This window comes from Chinchilla lanigera, unplaced genomic scaffold, assembly GCF_000276665.1.
Source record: "Chinchilla lanigera isolate Chin_1 unplaced genomic scaffold, ChiLan1.0 scaffold00030, whole genome shotgun sequence".
NCBI classification, from domain to species: domain Eukaryota; kingdom Metazoa; phylum Chordata; class Mammalia; order Rodentia; family Chinchillidae; genus Chinchilla; species Chinchilla lanigera.
This window is the reverse complement of record NW_004955431.1, coordinates 17,661,629-17,683,703: the sequence shown is the minus strand read 5'-3', so window position 1 is coordinate 17,683,703 and position 22,075 is coordinate 17,661,629. Positions and strand designations below refer to the sequence as shown.

The window sequence follows — 22,075 nt, the reverse complement described above, 5'->3', positions numbered from 1 at the left end:
AGAAGAAAACTTTGAATTTGTTTCTGACCTTACTTATGGGGGAATGCCTTTCTGAGCATATATTTAAAGGGGAAAATTATTAGAAAAGATTTAACTGTGTTAAATGGGAAATTTTAGTAATTCAAGAACAGATGAAAAAGTCCACTGAGAAACCTGGAAGAAGTATAGCACAAATATGACATGCAAAATGGTTACTTAGACTAGCATTTAAGTAATCCAAGAAGAAAAATACATCAAGAGGAAAGATTCACTTGTGAAGAAAAGATAAGCAGAGAAATCATAATAACATAATAAACAGAATAGAAAATAGCGTTATTCAGGATAAAGAAATGCAATAAACCCAAAAGCACACTTACTACTCAGTGTGAGCGAAGACTTAGGATAAGGGAAAGTATTAAATCTGTTTGGAGGACAATTTGGTATTATATAAAAAAAATCTTGAAAATATTCCTACTTTCGGCTCGGTTATTTCCCTTTTAGGAATTTATTGTTAAAGGCTGGGGCTATAGCTCATGCCAAGCCTGAGGCCCTGGATTTGATTCCTGCTACAAAAAAAAAAAAAAAAAGCACCTTAAAATAACCCTTTAAAAAAAAAAAGGAAATTAAGAGATCCTGCAAAGAATTATGAGCAAGTATTTGCACTGCAAAATTACAACGGTCAAGGGAACCAGAATCAGAATATCCAATAATAGGAATTAGAAGAGTTAAATTTGTATTCATAGAATGGAGTAGTAGATAGCCAATAATGTTTTTAAAAGCAGAATATGTGATGATAATATAGAAGAACGTCCATAATAATTTTTTTTTTTTTGGTTTTTCTCCGGTACCGGGAACCGAACTCATGACCTTGCGCTTGCCAGGCAGGTGCTTTTGCCGCTGAGCTAAATCCCCAGCCCCCATAATAACTTTTTGAAGTGCATACTTTAAAAGAGACTACATTTCAAGGGTTAATGACTCAAAACTTTACAGAGGACAAGACCAATATGTGGTGTGAAATGACCATGTTTAAAAAATGGCATGTCCTGTATAAACATGTTCACACATATACACATCCACTAGCCTATGACCCCAGAGTACTTACCAAAAATAGAGTGATTCATGGAAATATACGTAAATTTTTATTATCTTCATGCTTTTACATTTTCCCTAAAATTTCCACAAAGAAGCTCTTTTATAATCACAAAAAAATTCCCATAAATGTGATGAGATGCGGGGAATCAGCTCTAGCCTACATCCAAACATAACCACCGACCCCCAACACACTCTGAAGAGGTGCTTTCTAACTTATATGCAGAGCTATCTCTGAGGAAGAGGATTTCATTGCCTTTATTTCAGTCCTATCTCTTTTGACTACTAATTGTGAAAACACGCCAAACTGGTAAAGCAGTGGTTTCCAGTCTTTACAGCATCAGAAGTACCTTGAAAGCTTTTAAAAATACTGATGCCTGCAAGCCATCCTTGCAGATTCTGATTCACCTGGGTTGAGAAGTGGCCCGAGCATCACTCATTTTTAAAAGCTCCTTGGCTAATTTTAATGTTGAGCCATGGTTGAAAACTATTCTAACTTGCGCTCTGCAAAGTACAGCTTAATTTCACTTCTCATTATATCCTTTAGGAAGATGGAAAGTTTATCTTTGTTTTGGAATAAGATGACTGTATCTACTTCTAGTATCTATTGTGAAGTATTACTGTACATTTAATCTGATTAATTTCAATTATTATTGAGTTTCTTCTAGGTAACGCACTCTTTCATTCAATAAATACTCTAATAAGCCTTCGTGTAGTATATGCTTTTATTTTGTAGCATTTGACAGAGACTAAGTTTAGCTTTATCCAGGGAACTGTAAGATCCAGTCGGGTAAGGACAACATCCAGTTTTAGTTGCCATATATCCCTATGACTTACAATTAAGTAAACGTAAGTAAGGACCATGTCTAATCATGGGTAGCTTCTCTTAGGAGGACATTCATGGCATTGGGCACCTCCTATGTGCAAAGCACAAATAAATGTGATAGGGACAGATGAACACAAAGAGGTAAATACAACACAAAACCTAATGAAGAAGTGCCATTGCAGGGGCAGAGACCCAACATATAGGTTACACAGATGTACATACCAACATGTATACACAAAACATGCACACACAGATACTGACAATCCCACAGACTAGCACACACACATACACATGCACATGTGCAGACACCCACAGGCATGCACACACACACACAGATGCTGACACATCCATACAGATACTGACACTCCCTACAGATGACACCATACAGATACAGACGACACATGCAGGCGTTAGATGGAGGACCCATCTGAGGGAGACCCACCAACAGGTACTGGAGTGATTTTTCACAGAAGGCTTTATGGAGGAAATGGCATTTGAGGTCAGCCTTGGAGATACTGGCTGTGAGAAAGGGTGAGAAAAGGCTGAGAAAAGGCTGAGAAAGGCTGAGAAAAGGTGGAGGAAATGCAATGTATTGGTTTCCTGTTTTGTTATAACCGATGACCAGGAATTTAGTGGCCAAAAACAGCACATGTTTAATTATCTCACAGTTCTACAGGTGGGCATGGATGGCCTCTCTGCTCTGGGTCATACCAGGTAGAAATCAGGGTACGAGCTAGGCTGCTTTCCTTCTGGAGGCTGGGGAATGAATCCACTTCCATATGCATTCAGGTCACTGGCCAAGCTCAGTTCCTTGTGTCTCTGGAACTGAGACCTCTGTTTCCCGGTTCCCAGTCAGCCAGGGTTCTCTCTTAACTCCTCACACGCCTGCATGCTTCATCACATGGTCTCCTCCACCCTTCAGTCAGCAATGATCTACCGAGTCCTTCTGATGCTTAAGATCTCTTCACCTACCCCTTCTGCTGTGTCTCTTCTGCCTCCAGCCAAGGAAATTCTGTGCTTTAAAGGGTTCATGTGAGTAGGTTAGCCCGACTGGTCAACTGAAGAAAAACTGTGGATTCTAGTCTGATACCTTAACTACAACTACGAAGTCATTTTTAGCATGTAACATAAAATATTCACATGTTCCAGGGAATAGGGATGGGCACACTTGGGGGGTGGTCATTCTGCCCACCCTGACAGTCAGCATGATACGGTGGAAGCACAGATTTGGGAGCTAAGGGGCAGAGCCCTAGACACAAACCAGAGCCTGAATGTCAGAATTTTACCTTGCCTTCAAGGGGAAATAAAGACTCTTACATACAAAGAAACAAAATTGTTGTAAAAAGGAATCTCTCGTAATATAAACCTGATCACCCAACAGGAGGACGAGTTCTTGTGATTTATACTTTCAGCTTTTCTGAGTGAATGAAGCCCAGAATACAGTTACTTCTTTTTTGAGTTATGGTTACCGTACTATATACTGATTATTATTCTGGGTAAATCTTCTGTTCCAGTTTCTAATCTCTGGACTAATACCAAATTATGTGTATAACCTCTGCAAATTATGTAAGTTTTATATATGATCTCACATACACAAATGTATATTCATAGATATCCTTTTGCTATCTGTGAAACCAAGATTCTATTTTCTTTTTATAACATTCTTTGATTTACGAAATACTGTATACATTTCCATTATAATCTGTGAATAATGAATTTTTCTTACTATTAACTCACCAGTACATAAATTTTTGAGCGGCTAACAAACCTTTCACTTACTGCTACATATCAGGAAACATGCCTAGGATTCAAAACATCCCTAACAGAGATTAGGGTAAAAACGTCTGGCTAGAGGAGTAAGCTATGTTCAGTTACTGAGCTCATATTCTGAATACGAAAATACTGTGTCATGAAAACTAGAAATCTGCACTTAAATAGCACCCTAACATTAAGGTTTGGCCTTTCCAACTCTGTACACATTAAATCTATAAAAAGGAAGAAAACTATAAATTATCATCTTTAAGGAAATGCACATTGCAATTCTCATGAATTAAATTCAGGCTTTCTTACTATAAGATTTTCTCCCCTCTGATTTAATATTTGTGTGTATAGTAATAATTTCCTTGTCAAGAACTTAGCTTCTGATGTTGGATTCCTGGTTTAAATTCCTGGTCTACCATTTTCTAGTAGGGTTTGTTTCATTACGTTACTGAAGTTTCAGTGGTCCCCTTGCTATGAATGGGTCAATACTAATACTCACCCCTGAATGCCACTGTGAGGACCTAGTGTATGTTGAGCCCATGGAGCAGTGTCCACAGATAGTGCATGTTCCACAAATGCTAGCCATTACCACTACTATCATTTGTAGATACACCAAATGTTATTCTCTGCAATTCATCTCCCCATCCACATGAAAAGAAATAGGTTTTAGCTTTATAGACACAGACCAGTTCTCAGACTCTGGCAAACCAAACAGCTCTCTTAGAAGCAAAGATCTTCAGCATTTACACTTTCACTGTAAATACTGAAAAAAAAAAGAAGAGGAAGGAAAGGGTTGAAGGTTACAGAAAAATAACACAGATTCTTTCGACTGAAATAAATGTCTTCACTCCTGCCAAGAACTATGTTCTGTAAGTGAGTAAAGGTGCTGGGAGAGGTAAGAAAGCTGGACAAGGCCTGGAATACAGGAACAACATGATTAAACAAACTCACGGCACAGTGATGACGGGCGTGGATGTTAATGCCATCAGTTACGGAAAGTGTTGAACACAGATCACAGTGTATTAAAGTCCTACACAATGACAGGCTATATGACGGATACAGCTTTGCAAAACCAATAAAACCTGCCTTTCATGTGTTACTATTCCCCACCACTTGCCACATGCAGCACTAAGACCCAGGAGAGAGCCTGCCTGCAAGCCATTCAGAGCAAAACATAGTCTTGTCCTTTATCTTCTCAATTTGTAAGATGGCACGAGCATTCATTTGAAAAGAAAATACACAGGAGCTCCAAACTGCATACAGAAACTTAATTTTCAAACATGTTATGACATATTTTCAGTCTTCGTTAAATGACTTTTACCATTCAGTCTCCTCTGAACACAAGAACCTGCAATGGTATCTGAAATTTATTATATTTACTGTACTTTATACTGGCTTTTATTTGAGTTGAGCCATTTTTAGATCATTTTTTAAAAGAAAAACTTCATAATGATATGGCCTAGATTACAACTTTAGAAGAGATAGAAAAACAAACTATATTTTATTGGTATTCTATCTTTTTTCTTTTCATAAAACTGAGCTCCACACAGAGGCTCTGAACACACAACTGAAGCTTAGTTCAAGTCCTTTAAAAGACTTATAAAGTCTTTACATATCTTTCCATCTTAATCTACGTGATTTTTATTTCATGACATCAGGGAAGCAGTGGTTTTAAATTTCATTTCAGTGGGAAAGACATGGTTTTAAACCTTATTTTACTAAAACCAACAAAGTAAAAGTAAAGGGTAGAAAACCCCTTCTCTTGATTAAAACTGTATATTGAGAATGCGAGGAAGCATCAGAAGCACTTAAAACAGTTAAAGAATTTGGAGGGAAAGAAGAAGAAGGGAAGGTGCAAAGTCATCTCCCCTAACTTTGAAAGAGAAATAAAAATCTTTCTGCTTTTTTATAATACATTTCCTAAGCAATTCCAGTTATATCGTTTAGAATCTAATTCTGAGCCTCAGTTGTATCTGTACATTTACTAATTAACATTCAAATTATGGGAGTAGGCCTAGATTATAAATGCGGCCATTCCATTTAGCTCTATGCAGTATAACTTTGGAGTGGTAAACTTTCCATATACTGTATTCTGCAAAGTCATCTTTTGATATCAGAGTTTGGGGAATTCTCTGAAACACAGTCATTTTACCTGCTTTCATCAAAGCTTATTATCTCTTTTTTTTTTCCTCTTCATTAATGTACAACATTTAGAGTAAGGTCCCTTTCCCTCAGTATTCCGTCCAGATCCTTTACCTTGGTCTAAGTCACGGTTTACGCCAGTCTCAATGCCAGCTTTTTGGTATTAACTTTCGTTCTCCTACGTGATAATGGGGAAAGGAACCTATAGACTGTATGCCTTGGAAGTTTCCGTGTGACTGTTGCAGAGGTATAGGAGTGGCCAGTGTTGTATTTGTTCTTGTTTTCCCATTTAATGTGCATTTTAAATTGAAGTTTAAAACATCTGTAACCAGACTGAAAGGATAAAGCAGATAAGAACACTGCAACCCAACTATATAATATTTTCTCATTCTTGGTACATCAAAAAATGTAACAAAGAGTTATTTTCTATGCTAATTTTAAGGGTGTCCAGTTAAACCATTCTTTATATCTTTGGAACAGGTTAGTTGACCTCTTAACTATCTTGAGTTTCTTCTCAGAAACACTCATAGACTGTACAGGAAACTCTCACAGTTAATCTGGGACACGTTCATGTTTTATACAGGGTCTACAAATTTTGCAACGAATTAATTAAAGAAACACAATTATAGCTGCACCACTATGCTAGCTGCTCTGTGGTAATTATGTTTAGTCCACTGTCCATTATATACAACTGAATTTTAATCATGTTATTTACAGAGGGTCTAAAGCACTCATCTAAAGGTAAAAGGCATTTAGGTTGAATGTGCCAAGTGTTACATTCTTTAATTGAATCTTTGGAAAACAGCGTTTACTCAGACATTTATAGACCTAAGGAACCTTGAATATGTTTTTAGAAACACCACAAACATAGACATAATAATTTCCCATGAAATTTATATCATTGAAGTATTCTTGCAAAAACTGATTTTAATGCTTATTAAAAGGGATATCTATATATATATAGATATGGATATAGATACAGGTGTAGATACAGATATTTATTCCATACATAGTGTCAGGGCCCATTAAAACACATAACCTGCACAGCCTAAATCTAATGCTTCAACAAGTCAGAGACAAATGAAAATGTGAACTTACTTATACATATATATATATTGCTAGAACAAGTTAAGTTTATGGATATGGAATTTCGGACCCTAAATTTCAAGGTCCATGAAAGAATAGAACATGTTTGCTGCTAAAAACCACTGGCCATTTTTAGACAACTAAATCACCAGTGGTTACCCTAAAACTAAGTGCCATAATAATAGGATGTGCCGCCTGGAGATGTTGGAAATGAGGAATTGTGCATTTGTTTACTTCGGTCTTTTTTACCATGGCTCTGAGAGTAACTTTTTTGACTTCCGACCCTGTTAACCGCAGTTGTTTCTGAGGAGATAGGCCAGAGGAGACAGAGGGCACAGAGAGCAGGAACAGGGACAGAGAAAAGGGAAGGAGCAGAAGCAGACTAAGGTAAGAAAGCTGACAGGAAAAGATCGATAACAAAATTATTATTTGCTTCTAAAATTATAGGTCATGTGAAATTTCAAAATTATTATTTATTTTATTTGTTAAAAAAGCTAGTTAGCTTCTATTGGAAACAGACTTTACTCAGACCATTGCAGGAAAATAATGAAAAAAATTAATTATTTAAAATCTTCTGCCTCCCATCCTGACTAAATATTTTATTGGTACTATTAGCAGTTCTATAAAACAACCCAAAGTAGGTTTTTTCTTTTTTTGTACCAGTCATCGAACTCAGGACCTTGCATTTGCCAGGCAGGCACTGTGCCGCTGAGCTATCTCCCTGGCCCTCAAATTAGGTAATTTATAATTTCAAAATAAAATACGTTTATGGCGATGACCCAAAAGGTGAAGAATAAGTAGTAGCCTAGAAGGAGTATAGAGCTTTCTTGAGTGCTTTTTTGGCTGCGAAAAAGAATGTTGCCACAAAAATCTGTTTTGCATCATCTAAATGCTTGAAACAAGAACACATAATTTAGAGGGGGAAAAAAGTGACTGCCACTTAGCCATAAAGAGCGAAGTCATGTTAGAAATAGCTTCCCTGTGATATTTTGGTACGTTTCTGGGTTTTTTCAGCAATTGACGTAATTACGTGGTTTGAGAGGGCAGTATTTATCCACGTTACCATTTATATACTGTATACAAACAGAGGACTTGACTCCAAAAGTCTGACGAGCACATGGGTTTGTGGCCACATTCTTGACCTCAGTCTCTGAGGAGGCTCAGGTTTTATCACAAGTAACTATAATTTTTAAACTGGGGAATATTGATCTCTGATTCAGTTCTGTCAGCCCAAAACACCCAACACTATCTCTGGTGGATGCTCTATTACAGTTGTACAGTACTGTTTATGTGTAATATATCAATACACTAATTACTTCCAAACTTACCAACAGCAGCAGAGGAAGCGTACATGATGCAACAAAACAAACCACAATCTTTTGTTGCTTCTTTGTAGAACTTGATGCCATAAATAAAACCCTGTGTCTTTCCCAATGGCTACTCTACAAACTTTGGAATAATTTCTGGGAAACAGAAAAGAAAATGTATGCCTATTAGAATAGTCATGCTTAGCATATCATTGTTTATGTTAGGGTGACTAAATGCTAACTATATTGTACAGAAAAATCTTTCAGGAAAATGATTTTTTTTTTTTTTAGGTAAGAGTGTTCAGATGTCAAGACGGGTGCAAAGAAAAGTAACAAACTATAAAAGCCGTTCTATGCAGCAAAAGCACAAAACCATGTTTTAAGTATCACACAACTGCATCTGTTCAGCTGGCATCTTCCTCAGTGGCACGCCTGTTTCATCGGGCTGATGGCCAAAGAAAGCCCTGCCGCGGTGACCGAACAGCGGCGCACCTCGCCCATTCGTGTCTCGCACTGTCTGCAACACTATTTACATAAGTTAAGGGATGTGAATTGAGGTTTGGTAGCATACATTTTCTTCTGTGTGTGGCCCTTTTAAGAAACTGGACTGGTTCCTAGTATATTATATATTCTACATAAGTTGATCCACTCTTAATAAAAGACCTAGTCATGCAGTCCTTGTTATTAAAATGACCGGTAGAATAAAATGCAGATTCTATTTTATGATAAGTTTGTTGACTCTTCTGACTTTCACAATTCTGTTTTCAAAACTCATTAAATATCATTATGAATACATCATGGTTACTTTGCTTTAAGGCTGTAGAATGAAATGTACTATTTTTGTATGTACCTGTCTGTCTAGCTCTACATATGAAAATACAGAGATTATGAATACTTTATCCCAACTCACTGCATATAAGGAAATTACAGAAACTAAGCCTTTATTTCTCATGTGTTGAATGGGGATAGTAATTCTACATATACTGTGTGGGTTGATATAAAAATTAAATACGGAATGATTATGGAGAGTCTAGCGTAATGCATGGCCCAGTACGGATAAGCCCCAATCTGAGAAGCTCAGGTTGTTCTTAGCATTGAAGTGGGACAGAAAGCTCAAGTGAGCAAGCAAGCGTCTGGGTGGAGGAAGCCACTGCTTTTCAAGACACATGACTATGCCTTCCGGACACAGCCGTTATCAAAGGGAGTGATGCCTGTGGTTAGGTCAGCATCCTTCTGGAACTGAACCCAGGATATATTTTCTTGGGATGCAGAAGTCATTTTGGCATGTTTGGTCCTCTTTATCATTCCCCTCTCAAGCACTTCTCAGTAGTGCCTTGAGAAATGGCTTGACTTCACATATTCTTACGGAGGCAGGGAAAAAATTCTGCATCGTAAATTCTTACTACTAATTTCTGCTACCCATTCTGAAACCAAAGTTTAGTTTTAATTACCATGGCTGGTCATATGCTAAAACTTTCATCTAAGTAGCCATACCACGCATGATAGTAAAATATCACAGTAATAAGGAAAGCAGGGCACTTAAAAAAGATAAGTTTATATTACTTCTGAACCTATGCTAACCTCCGTGTTCTCTAAATATACCGTAGACTCCAAGTGAATGGCTTTTGCACACTTTAGTGCATTTGCCTGTACACCAGCTAGATCTGAACTTTGACACAGTGTGTTTTACATATAGGAAAGGACAAGAGTACATTGCACATGACTGCCGGATGACAAGGTGACTTTGGGTATTCTGGAAAAAAGGTATTTTGGCGGTAGGAAAGGGACTGGCAATATGCACCAACATAACTCGTCTGTCACTTTAAGAGCTGAAACAGGAAAACCTGTGCCATTTTTGTACTTTTGTTCATTCTTTTCAACTCATTCTAAGTTGCCCCCTGGGAGTTAGTCCTCCACCAAAAGTCTCTTTCAGTACACAACTAGCTCTCTCTATTAAGCATACCCACCCCTGCTCTGCTCTAACACTGCTTCCTTTGTACTTGCCTGGTGAACTGACCAGCCATACAGTACAATGGCCACAATTACTAAATTACACTGCCTGTCACTGCCTTTTGTATCACACCTCTAACAGGTACCATTACCATGATAGGCAAATTGTAATAATCCATTCACAGCACCCACAGCCTTAATAATGTATTTTTTATTTTACATAATCTGTGTGTGAATACCACAAGGCATCTGAATAGTTAGTAAATACACGGGACTGAAAGACTGAACGGCATGGAATGCAGCCACCAACAAAGGCGCTTAGGACAACAGACCTAAATGCAGGCACATTCTTGATAAAGTGAAGATACACGTAAATATATCCAGTGGAGAAATGGCCTCCAGGCTTGAGAGTTCTCTAAATAAAACTTAGGGACGATAAGAGTGAGAACCAAGACATGGCCAAGCTGCAATGTTATCTGCGTTTACAACTACATCTAACTCTCAGGTGAGCAGAGCCACATAAATCCCTTGCAGCTGTTCTCAGCACCGAGGGCCAAACAGCACATGCGAAGCTTGAAAGCACACACGGAGTCAAGGGAACTCTCCTCTAGGTCACTGCTGGTCCTTTTGTCACTTCCCCTTCCCTCCTTTACCTCCATAAGATGCCTACATGCATACGGGGCCTGACTCCTTAAGCTTAAGGCCATGACTCCTTAAGCGCTTCCTGAAGACTTCACAGAGCCATTCCAGGACACACTTAGCAACAAGTCACCTCCATTTGTGAGTGTCACAGTCAGTGGCAAACTTCAGTGCATTACTGATGGAATGCGAGATGGCCTTGGTTTTCTGGAGGCCGTCACATATAAGGGACATTCGGTGGTGTCTTTCCAAGTTTGGTCCACAATGGGGGCTTTTAGGCAGCCGGCCTCACAAAGAATTCTGTAGGATGATGTCAATACTTTTGAAAAGTGACTAAAAACACTTTCAAATTAAATGCCACTATGTAAATCAGTGTGGAGATTCATCAAAGTATGAAACATAGAAAGCCATTTGACCCAGCTATACTTCCTCTGGATATCCTCCTGAAAGAGCCAAAGTCATCACATTACAGTGATACATGCACACCATGTTTATAGGAGCACAATTCTCAATAGCTACATCGTGGAAGTAGCCTACATGCCATCAACAGATGAATGGATGAAAAAATGTGGTATATGCTCTATACCCAGTGGAGTACTAGTCAGCCATGAAGAAGGGTAAATTTCAGTTATTTTTAAGAAAATAGGTGAATTCTGACACCATAATAAGTGAAATAAGTCAGAAAGTTAAGTAGCACATGGTTTCTCTAATATGATAAACCTAAAATAATTCAAAGAGCAAACTAAAAGAGACATTAAGAAACAGGGAGACAGACTGTACTGATGAGAAGTGGATCTGGGGAAGGAGGGAGGGAGATCAGTGGGATGGGGGAGTAAAATTGACTGCTGCAATATGTACGCATATCAATCCCCCAGGGGGACTGTGACCACTGTGGATCACAAAAATACACTAATAAAAATTTTAGAAGGCACCAATCACATTTAAGATGGAAATACTAGTACAGATAAATTCAAAAAACTTAAGGTCTAACTATGGCCTTGGTAGGCTATAATAAATACCAGACAGTACGAATTTCTAAGTTTCCCCTCTACCACAGTTGTTTTTAGACCGAAACTTTTAGAAGCAACTATTTTTATAGTTACTTAAAAGGCACAGTCATGCCTCCAATGGTGGGAAGGCTTCATAATCAAGGGACCGGTGATGGCCCCACAATTCCCGTGCTTCTGTCACTTTAAGTGTTGTTGGGATGAAATGAATGCATCTGTTGTATAAGAAGGACATAAGCTTTGGGGCGTAGGCACAAACGGTATGGTCTGAATGTCTGTGTCCACTAGAATCCATATGCTGAAACCCTAAACACAGGGTGATGTTTGGGGATAACACCTTGGGGAGATAATCAGGCCATGTGAGCAGAGTTCCCACGGTAAGGTCAGGCCTTTGTAAGAGCAGAGAGAGCTTCTTTTTCTTTTCTTTACCATGTGAGGACAGAGCAATAAGCCGGTCATCTGCAAACTCTTACCAGAATCCCATCAGGTTGCCATTCTGAAGTTGGACTTTCCAGCCTCCAGAGATGTTGAGAAATAAATTTCTGTTCCTTAAACCACCTCATCCACGGTACTTTCTTAGAGTAGCCCAAACTGACTAAGGCAAAAATTACTGGAAAGGCAGAAAAGGATCAGGAAGGTGGGTCAGACAAAGCATCTTGAAGCTGCGCTTGCATATCAAGCCGGAAATTTTTATCTAGATTGTATTTTAAAGATATTCTAATCGTAGTTTAAAGGTTTTGCATGTTTAGTTTCTTTTCATAAGTTAAGATGTGACACCATCGATTCACAGTGCCTTTGGGAGGAGAAACTGATGCGGTCATTGTGATAGCTGTTGACTCTTCCTCTCCAATTCGTCCCTTCAATACCGACACTGATGAAAATTCATCAGGCAATGCCAGTTGCTAATACAGACTCAGTCCTTGACCTGTATAGATGTAAATGCAGTGTCCACTACTTTATTTTCATCACATCAAGAGTGTACTACATACTGCACTGTGTAAGGATTTTACATTATCACATCTAATCCTTCTATCAAACGCACAATGGAAGTAATATTATCTCAGGTTTACCAACCCTGGAACTGTGAAGGTGGAGGGAGGGGGTAGTTACCAGGACTCTGAAAGAAGGCCCAAGTAGTGAGCATCCAATCCCACACAAAGAGAACAAAGGGAACTCAGACCTGAAGCTCACTCTACTCCTTGCGTTCCATCTCCTGCCAGCTGTTCCCACTGGGTGAAATGAGCTGAGACACACAGGGCAGGTCTTCCCAGGGATGAAGGGCGGGAAATTCGTGCCTAGTATGGTCACACAACGCCTAAGTGCTAGTACATCTTGGATTCAGATCAGCATCTACCTACAGACTGAACATCCCTAGGGAGAAAATCTATAATCTGAAATGCTCCAAAATTCAAAAGTTTTTGGGCACTGAAAGGAAGACACAAGTGAAAACTTCCATACCTGATTTCTATGACAGGTCGCAGCCAAAGCACAAGCACACGAGAAACACTGTATGAAACTGTTTTCAGGATATATATATATATATATATATATATATATATATATATATATATAAGGTGCACACGAAACGAGCAAACTTGGGTCCCATCTCCAACTTTCTCATTATATATATATTCATATATATTCCAAAATCTGAAAAAAATCCAAAATCCAAAAATACTTCTGGCCATGAGGATCTTAAACAAAAGCTACCTAACATATATAATGCCAGGCTGTATACTGCATTCTAAGAAGATATGTACATTTATAGTTCTAGTACATAAATCTATTTTTAAAATCTCTTCAAATTCTCAAAACTTCCATCTGCTCACTGGATTCCTGCATTCTTTCTCTTCCATCTCAGTTCATCTCTAAGTACACTGTGAAATGTCAATCATGCCCCCAACGCATCTCCTCGATTTGGCCTTCCATGCCTGCCCATAGCACCTACCTCCCACAGCTAGCCGTTCCCACTTCACACTCGCGGCCGCACTACGCTCACTCCTGTCTTGTTCTCCTGTCACTCCTACTGCCAATTCTCAATAGGCACGGCCTTTGCATGGTTTGCTTTCTTGGCTCCAGTCCTGGTCTGCAAGCCATTCCAGGGAGAACTGTGAAACTACACTATCGAGCCCACTACCAATTCGTGTGCCCTCACCTCCATGGGCCCTTTGCAATGGGTCAGCAATTTCGCATCCAGCTCATGCTGAGTCACCTTAACGTTCCCTCAAACAATGATTCTACGCCTTTCTCACTCGCTTTTTAAGCCCTTGATCTTGTCCTGTACCTTTCTGGAGTGACTTGGTTTCTTACCTGAAATCTTAGTGTTGCTCCAGAGGTTCTTCCCTATTGCACCATTATTCAAAATCTATTCAAAAATCCACCTTCCTCTTTCTTCACCCTTGCTTCAGAGGGAACGTTTCTTCTTTTTAAGAGTACACTTTCAACCTGTGCTGATGACCCTATCCCTTCGTACATCCTCTGTTTCCTGAAATGATCAATTGTACTGCTTCACGTTGGCATTGCTTCCTCTCTTCTAGGTCCTAACTCTAGGCTTTAACACATGCTCAGGCTCTCTAGCTTGGAAGAGAAGGAGAAGGAGAAGGAGGAGGAGAGGGAGGAGGAGGAGGAGGAGGAGGAGGAGGAGGAGGACAGGGACAGGGGAGGGGGAAGTGGAAAAGGAAGAAGAGGAGGAGGAGGAAGAATGCATCCTGGTGCTTAACAAAACCCACCATTTTTCTTCCCTAGTCACTCTTTCTTAAGAAAAATACAGGATTAATTCACCACTCAAGCTCTCCTTCTCAAAGCTACCTTGTTTTACTTACTTGAATTCTCTCCTGGTCTTCTATGGTATTCCATTATTCTAAGTTCCTTCTCTTTCTTGAAAAATCTCTTGGCTTCCACAATGCAGCACTGCCCAGAGTCATGTACAAATCTCCTTCAGCGGCTTTCTCTGAACCCTCTCTCTATTGTGAAATATACTTTCCTCGAAGGCTCTCCTCTTTAAATAGTCTCCTGGTGATCTTATTTATTCCCTGGCTTAAGTGTGTTTCCATAAAGTACTATTTAGGAGGTGACTTGAAGTGGAATATAAATTGACATTTTTCCTTGGCTACTTTTAATCTTGAAGGGTGCTGCCTGAGATGCACCATTTTTTACGCACTAATAGAAAATGGTTGCCAATTCAATGATGACACAATGCTTTCTTAACATTTAAAGTTTTTATTTTAAGGTTATTCAAATAGCCCCTTTGTCTCACTTGGAGAAATCTTGTTATGCATCACTCTTAGGCACATGTGAGATGGGAAACTGAAGCAAAACAAAAAGGTCTTAACCTTTTAAGGTTAAGGTTTTCTAAATTTTTTTCATACACTGGTGTTCAACTCTTTGAGCCACTTTTTGTCTTTTGTGGTGCTGGGGACTGAGGCCAAGGCACTTGACCACTGAGCTTCATCCCTAGTCCTTTTTATATTTCATTTTGAGACAGAGTTTCACTGAGTTGCCCATGCTGGTCCTGAACTGGTAAAATATTCCTGCCTCACCCTCTCAAATAGCTGAAGTTATAGGTCTATGCCACCAGGACCAACCTGAACCACTTTCCAACTCAGTCGTCAGTGTCCCCTGAGATACCTACAGCACTGGGAGCACTGGGATATACCGTCTCTCTTCCACATTGCCGATACCCACTGTTCAACTTTCCATGTTAGCACATTCATGATGGTACCAGAAGGTCAGGTTATTAGACAGCACTCCTTGTTAAAACTCATTCTTGTCTCTAAAGACCCTTAATTTTTTTTTGACAAAAATGTTGAGATTATAGTTTTTCAATCATGTCATCAGGAATAACACCAAGGTGGCTCATGAGCTGACATGACAAGTGCATTACCACTGCGCCTGGCCAGCAGTGTGTAAGATACCACTGATTCAAAACATCCTAACTTTAGAAATGTAGAACTGTGAAAAGATATTGTACATAACTTACAACCCCCAAATGCAGTAATTCATTTTAATAGGTACTTAAGAAACTACCCATTGCGTCCAACTCAAGACTCTACAGAAACCGTTTGAATGATGCTCTGCTTTTAAAAAGCATATTAAAGCCGGGCATGGTGGCTCACGCTTGTAATCCCAGCACGGGGGAGGCTGAGGCAGGAGGATCGTTGTGAATTTGAGACCAGCCTGGGCTACAAAGTGAGCTCAAGGCCAGCTTGAACTGCATAGCAAGACCCTGTCTCAAAAAAAGACAGAAAAAACCAAAGCATATTAATTGAAATAGATACTAAAATATTAGGGAGTAAGTACTGCTCACATTGGTAAAAAGATGAGAAATACCACTGATGTGGCTAAAGGTTGGAATACACACGTTTGAATGATCAGCACTTCAAAGGTGATTGGCATCTATGTACCCAGCCGTCACCTCATTCCTACACATCAGTCTCAAATCTCCTCCTGCTTCTCAGTGTTATTACTTGGTCACTTTGTTGGTATCTTAGAACTCTGTATCTTGCTCCCCCGAACTATTCCTCCTCTGGAGTTTCCTTTATCGTCAACAGCACCCTCTTCACTCACGCAGAAATCCTGGAACCACTCAGGCTCTCCCCATCCCTCCCTGCACTCCACACCCGGCCCTCTTCCCCTCAGCAAAGCTTCCACAGTGATGTCTCCTGGTTCTGTCTTCTTTCCTTCATTCTTTCGTTCCTACCCTCATTCAAGGGCTAACTATCTCTCTGACGACCCATGGCGAGTGTCTAAGAGGCTTTTCTTAGGGTTCTTCCACCCCTGAGCTATCCTATGTGCTACTACTGGTCACTCTCATCTCCTAAAACACAATCATCATTAGGTCACTTCTTTGGCTCAGAAAGACTCAATCAAATACTAAGAGTTACTTTACATTTGCACAGTTTCTGCAGATTTTTTCAGCAAGTCTATGAAAAAGAACAGGCATTATTAACCTTTGAGAGGAACAGAAATAGAACAAGGAAATGACTTGCTGAAAGTCAGTCAATGGGCTTGGTGACCTAATGGTCTTTTCCCTATACTATGCTTTCTTGCAATTCTTTTTGGTTATCTAACAATGTACCTATGGTTCTTTTTTTTTTTTTTTTGAGACAGGGTCTCGCTATATAGTTCAGGCTGGCCTTAAGCTCATTCTGTAGCCCAGGCTGGTCTTGAACTTGCAATGATCCTCCTGCCTCAGCCTCCTGAGTGCTGGGATTACAGGCATGAGCAACCACGCCTGGCTAATATGATTCTATATTGAGTTTAAAAACACAATTTTATTAAATTATAATATAAATATGTTCTTCTTTCCCAGTGTCTTTCCCATAATAGTACCAAATTAACGTTCCTTAAATATAGGTTTCATCTTCTCAGCCTGCTGTTTGCATACCTCTAATTGGAATCTACTAAAACCAATGCTCTATTCACTGTGCATGGGTGCACAATGCTGTCTCCACAGGGGACAGCCTCCTCTATGACCTCTCTGTTTTCGAGGCCCCTCCCAAGTGTGATCCTAAGTCCAGATGTATTTTTCCAAACCCATATTGTTTTGAACTGTTTACCCAAGAATGTTCAGTCTACAGCTGGTGGTACACAAAACCATTTTTAGCTTATCATTTACACAATTAATTATGTATTTAGGTATTAGGGAAAGTGTAACTGACACATTTAACTATGGTGTTACAGAGGACAAAGATACATATGTTTTTAAAAGGTAGCCAATTTAAAGTTGATTGATGCAAAATATTGTTTTGCACTGAATGTCTATGTCTCCTGAAAATGCATTATGTTGGAACCCTCACTCTAAATGGAATGGTGTTTGAAGGTAGGGCCTTTAAGAGGTACTCAGCTTCACAGGAAGTTAGGAGGATAGGGTGAGGACTTAGGAAGAGAGACTAGAGCTCTTTCACCCCATGTGAGGAAAAAGTGAGAGACCAGCTGCCTATAGTCAACACAATGCACCCGCACTAGGAACCAAATCTGCTGGGACCTTGATCTAGGACTTTCAGGCTCCTGATCTGTGAAAAGCAAATGCCTGCTGTTTCAGCCACCCAGTCTAGGATATTTGGATATAGGAGCCCAAGCTGACTCAGGCATATACTATGTAAATAAAGCGACAGAGTAGCACAAAGATGAAGTGACTACATTCCACAAATTGTGAAAGTTTAGAAAACATTACTCTGCAGCATTTACATGTTATCTCTGAGTAAAACTCTGTATCCATTTTTTTTCTGTTAAAATATATAAGCTGTAAGTTAGAGCTAAAACTTATTTATCTGTGCATCCTTAACACAAACTGTGGATTGTGACCTTGTAGGTAGATTATAAAATCAACTTAGAAATTAAGACTGGAATTTCGTTAAAAAAAAAAAAAAAGATTAGAGACTATTAGCATACATTCCCCATGGTTGGAAAGGGTAAATATTGTTTGATAAAATATTCATTTCAGTTGTGTGTGTGTGTGAGTGTAATATGAATTATGAAGTGAAATAATTCCTTCTTATGGGTCATTATAAATAAATTTCAAAAATATTGCAATGACATGTAATGCCTAGTACTCTGTATATATAATGTACTAAGATATAGGATGAATAAATACTTCGTCTGGGTACCAAAAATATCTTATTTTTAACCTTATTCTGATTATGCAGTAATGCCTTACTAAAAGTTTTATCCATTATAGATGATAAGGATAGTACCTTATAATCAACATTCTACCATTCTGCCCTCATAAATACTCCTGAAAATTTAATATTTACCCCATGAAGATATTTTAAATGTAACTTCAACTTCCACTTTGAAATTTTAGAAAACTTTACTTTAGATTCCTCCATTCATATTTTGAGAATGATAGTTTTGAGGCAATTAAATATGGGTGTCACATGCACACTGGAACAGCACATCAAAAATGATATGAAGCTTAAGTACATGCTATTTTTTTTTTCATTTTCTTTTTTTTTTTTTTTTCCAGTACCGGGAATCGAACTCACGACCTTGTGCTTGCCAAGCAGGCGCTGTGCCGCTGAGCTAAATCCCCAGCCCCTTCAGTACATGCTAAAACAACATGTATTCAGAAGATAACTAGGTCTGACCCGTTTTGAAGAGGCAGGGGAGGAATGCGCAAAAGATACATAGAACGAACAAAGGAAAATCCACAAGTAAATGATAAAGAGCTAAATGTGCTCATATAATAAATGTGTAATTGCAAACTATTCTCTTCCAGAAGATATCATCTAAAACGATGGAATGATGATATTAATGAAACAATCTGAGTGTTAAAAATGAGAAGTCTATCAAGCAAAAGTGATTTAGATGGCTCCAATACTGCCTAGAAAATAAAAAAGGCAAAGAGATGATTTAATGAATATTCCTTCATAAATAATAACAAGAACAAATAACAGGGTGCTATCCTTCCAGGTGGATATTAAACAATTAATTTCACTAAATAAGGGGTAATTTAGTTCTATAATTACTTAATCAGTTACTAATTTAAACAAAGGCAGAAGTCATTCAACTGGACTGTAAAACAAAGCCAGCAGGTTTTCCCGTGGAGCACACAGAGCAGGGCCTAAAAGGAACCAAACATTCCTGAAGACAAGAGACAGACGTGAGCAAACACACCGAAGGAAACAGAAAACTGCAGCACCTCTGGCCATGACCAAATTCTACTCAGCAAAGGCAGGATAAATACTGTGCTACTGAAATATACATGTAGAAAATCTTGATTTGTACATTTATGAATACACTTTGTAGATTACAAAGATGATAAAGAAAAGATCTATAAATTAGCCCTGTCTATCAATAAATAAAAAACTGAAAAGGAGCTATAGGAACACAACCTAACTTTCATCAGTTTGCAGTGCCAGGGAAAAGACATCATTAGGTGAGAGAAAGCAAAAAGATTTTTAGGCTGTGAAATCTCAAGAGAGAAATCAATCATTCATTCTACAGATATTTATTTAGTGCCTACTATTAGCACTAAAGAGAGACATAGTGGTGAACAAACCATACAAGGTCCCTGTGGTCGTGGAAATTGCACGTTAGTGAAGCAAAGTAAAAACAGTGATTTGGAATCTTCATCTTCCTCTGCTAGCACCTGGTTGTGTAAACACGGGCAAGCTGCTTCACACACCAAGGCCTTCATTATTTTATCTGTTAAAATGAAGTGGCTGACATAAATCACTTCAAAAAGATTGCCGATTATAGGACTCAAAGGTGGGAACCATCATTCACAAAAATGAAATTAAGACAATTCGACAACAGAGTCTAGTACCACCCAACTCAAACTCATCTAGTATTTTCCTCTGTCTGTTTAGGAACTCATATAATTAGACCAGGACGTTGAAACCTTCTCTGACCCAATGCATCCTTCCATGTTGTACTGACTGATTTAATTCTGTTTCATCCATTAGATTTTATGTTCTGCCTAGTGCCTAACACCATACCCGTCACTTGATAGATCCCATTTATCACTCAGTAGAAGCTTTAAACAATAGCCATCCAAGCAAGGTCTTATTGAGCTAATATTATACATGAGAAACCAGGAGCTCAGGAAGGTTGTCACATATCTCATGATAAAGAAAGCTGGGATATAAACCAGCCTAAGCTAAATGTTGGTGGATTTAGGAATAAATGAGTATGATCGCTATGGCTTTAAGGTAATGGCTTCTAAGCGGTGGTCTGTAGACTGATTCTGATACAAATTTTTAAAATAGTAAGTTTTTCCTAAAACTAAGGATATTTATACTGAAGGACAATCACCTATTCTGTGATATGGAAATTGAGCAATTTGTGGGATCCAAGTATTCTTTCCATTATAAAGTGACTGAATTAGTAGGTGCCACTTCTCTCTGTGGGGCTTATTTGAAATAATAAGCAGCTATCAGGCACATGTCATTCAGTTCTCAAACTTATTTGACCTGTTTTTTTTTTTTTTAAACAACTCCTTTTCTTTTTCCTTCTCCTGCTTCTTTGTTTTTGGTGATGCTGGGATTAAACTCGGGTTTCATACATGCTAAGGAGTTCTACCACGGAAGTATACCCCAGCCCCTTTACTTGTTTTTGAAACTCAAATATCTAGAAAAAATGAACAAATGAGTATACAATGGTACTGTAACTTAAGTAATTCAGAAAAAATGGAATCAAAACTATAAAATTCACTATGAAGTTGCAGAAATGTATCACAATAATCACTTTCAGGAAAAGAATCTAATATGTCAACAGTATACTTTACAATACTGTGAAGCTTCCAGGAAATGTGGTTAAAGTGTAAAACATTCCCCTCAGAGACACCAATGGTATTAATTTGGTATTTGTCCATTTCAAAGTGACAGAAGTCCATTTCAAATTAACTGAAGGAAAAAAAGGATTACAGTTTATTGAAATAAAAATTACTGATTAACTTCTTCAGGTAATATGACGGAGCTGTTGTTTTAACGGGTCCTTTCACAAGTAGATCTTGGATATACCTCAACTAATATCCATTTTTCATGCATTACTAGAAAAATATGAGCCTCCCCAGAAGAACTAGAAGAAAGTACAGGATGAATAATTTTCCTAAAGACACACAGGTAGTAAATGGAGTTAGTAACAGGATCTGATCTCTTTGATTTCATGAATTTTTTTACTCTGTTATTACACTGCCTCTTGCTTAAGTAGGACAGGAAGTAGCCACCTAAATCTCTCTTTTAGTCTAGTGTTCTCTTTTCATTTCTTGGGGACTGCATATTTTCACCAAAAAATGTGCAGATACCATTGTCTTTTTATGTCTAATAACAATGCCTTTGTGGACTTTCTTAGATAGTGTCCCAATAAACACGTCCTCTGTCAGCAAAAGTTGCAGAACTCTTGAGTGTAGGATATGGGCAGAAACCAGGAGAAGGAGGAAGTCTAAGGCTTACTCTTGATTCTCAAGTTGCCTTGTCTATAGGGATCCTTTTCTTTAGCATATAAATGCACAGGGAACAAACAAGATGGGAAAAGATTTGAAATGCAGGTTGTCTCCAAGGGACTTTAAATCTCTTTTGTCTACCCATTATGGGATTTTGAATAAGCCACTTAGTCACTCAACTTCAATTTCCTCATGTGTGAAGTAAAGGTAAATACCCACACAATACAGAGAATGTTTTGTAAATAAAGATAACACAGGGAATGGCACAGTCTAGGACTCAGCACATAGCAGATGTTCCATAAATATTAGTTGAATGAGTTACTGATTTCCTACTCTGGAAAGGAGGATAAGAGTATTCATTGGGTTGCTTCAGAAGTAAATGAAATAATTTATGTAAACTCTT

At 38.5% G+C, this 22,075-nt stretch overlaps 1 protein-coding gene across 7 annotated transcripts in view; it reads right to left on the bottom strand.

The window, feature by feature from the left end:
- The window catches only part of Vti1a (vesicle transport through interaction with t-SNAREs 1A), a 368,205-nt gene that overhangs the window by 227,106 nt on the left and 119,024 nt on the right, over positions 1-22,075 (bottom strand). The gene's annotated exons all lie outside the window — the stretch shown is intronic.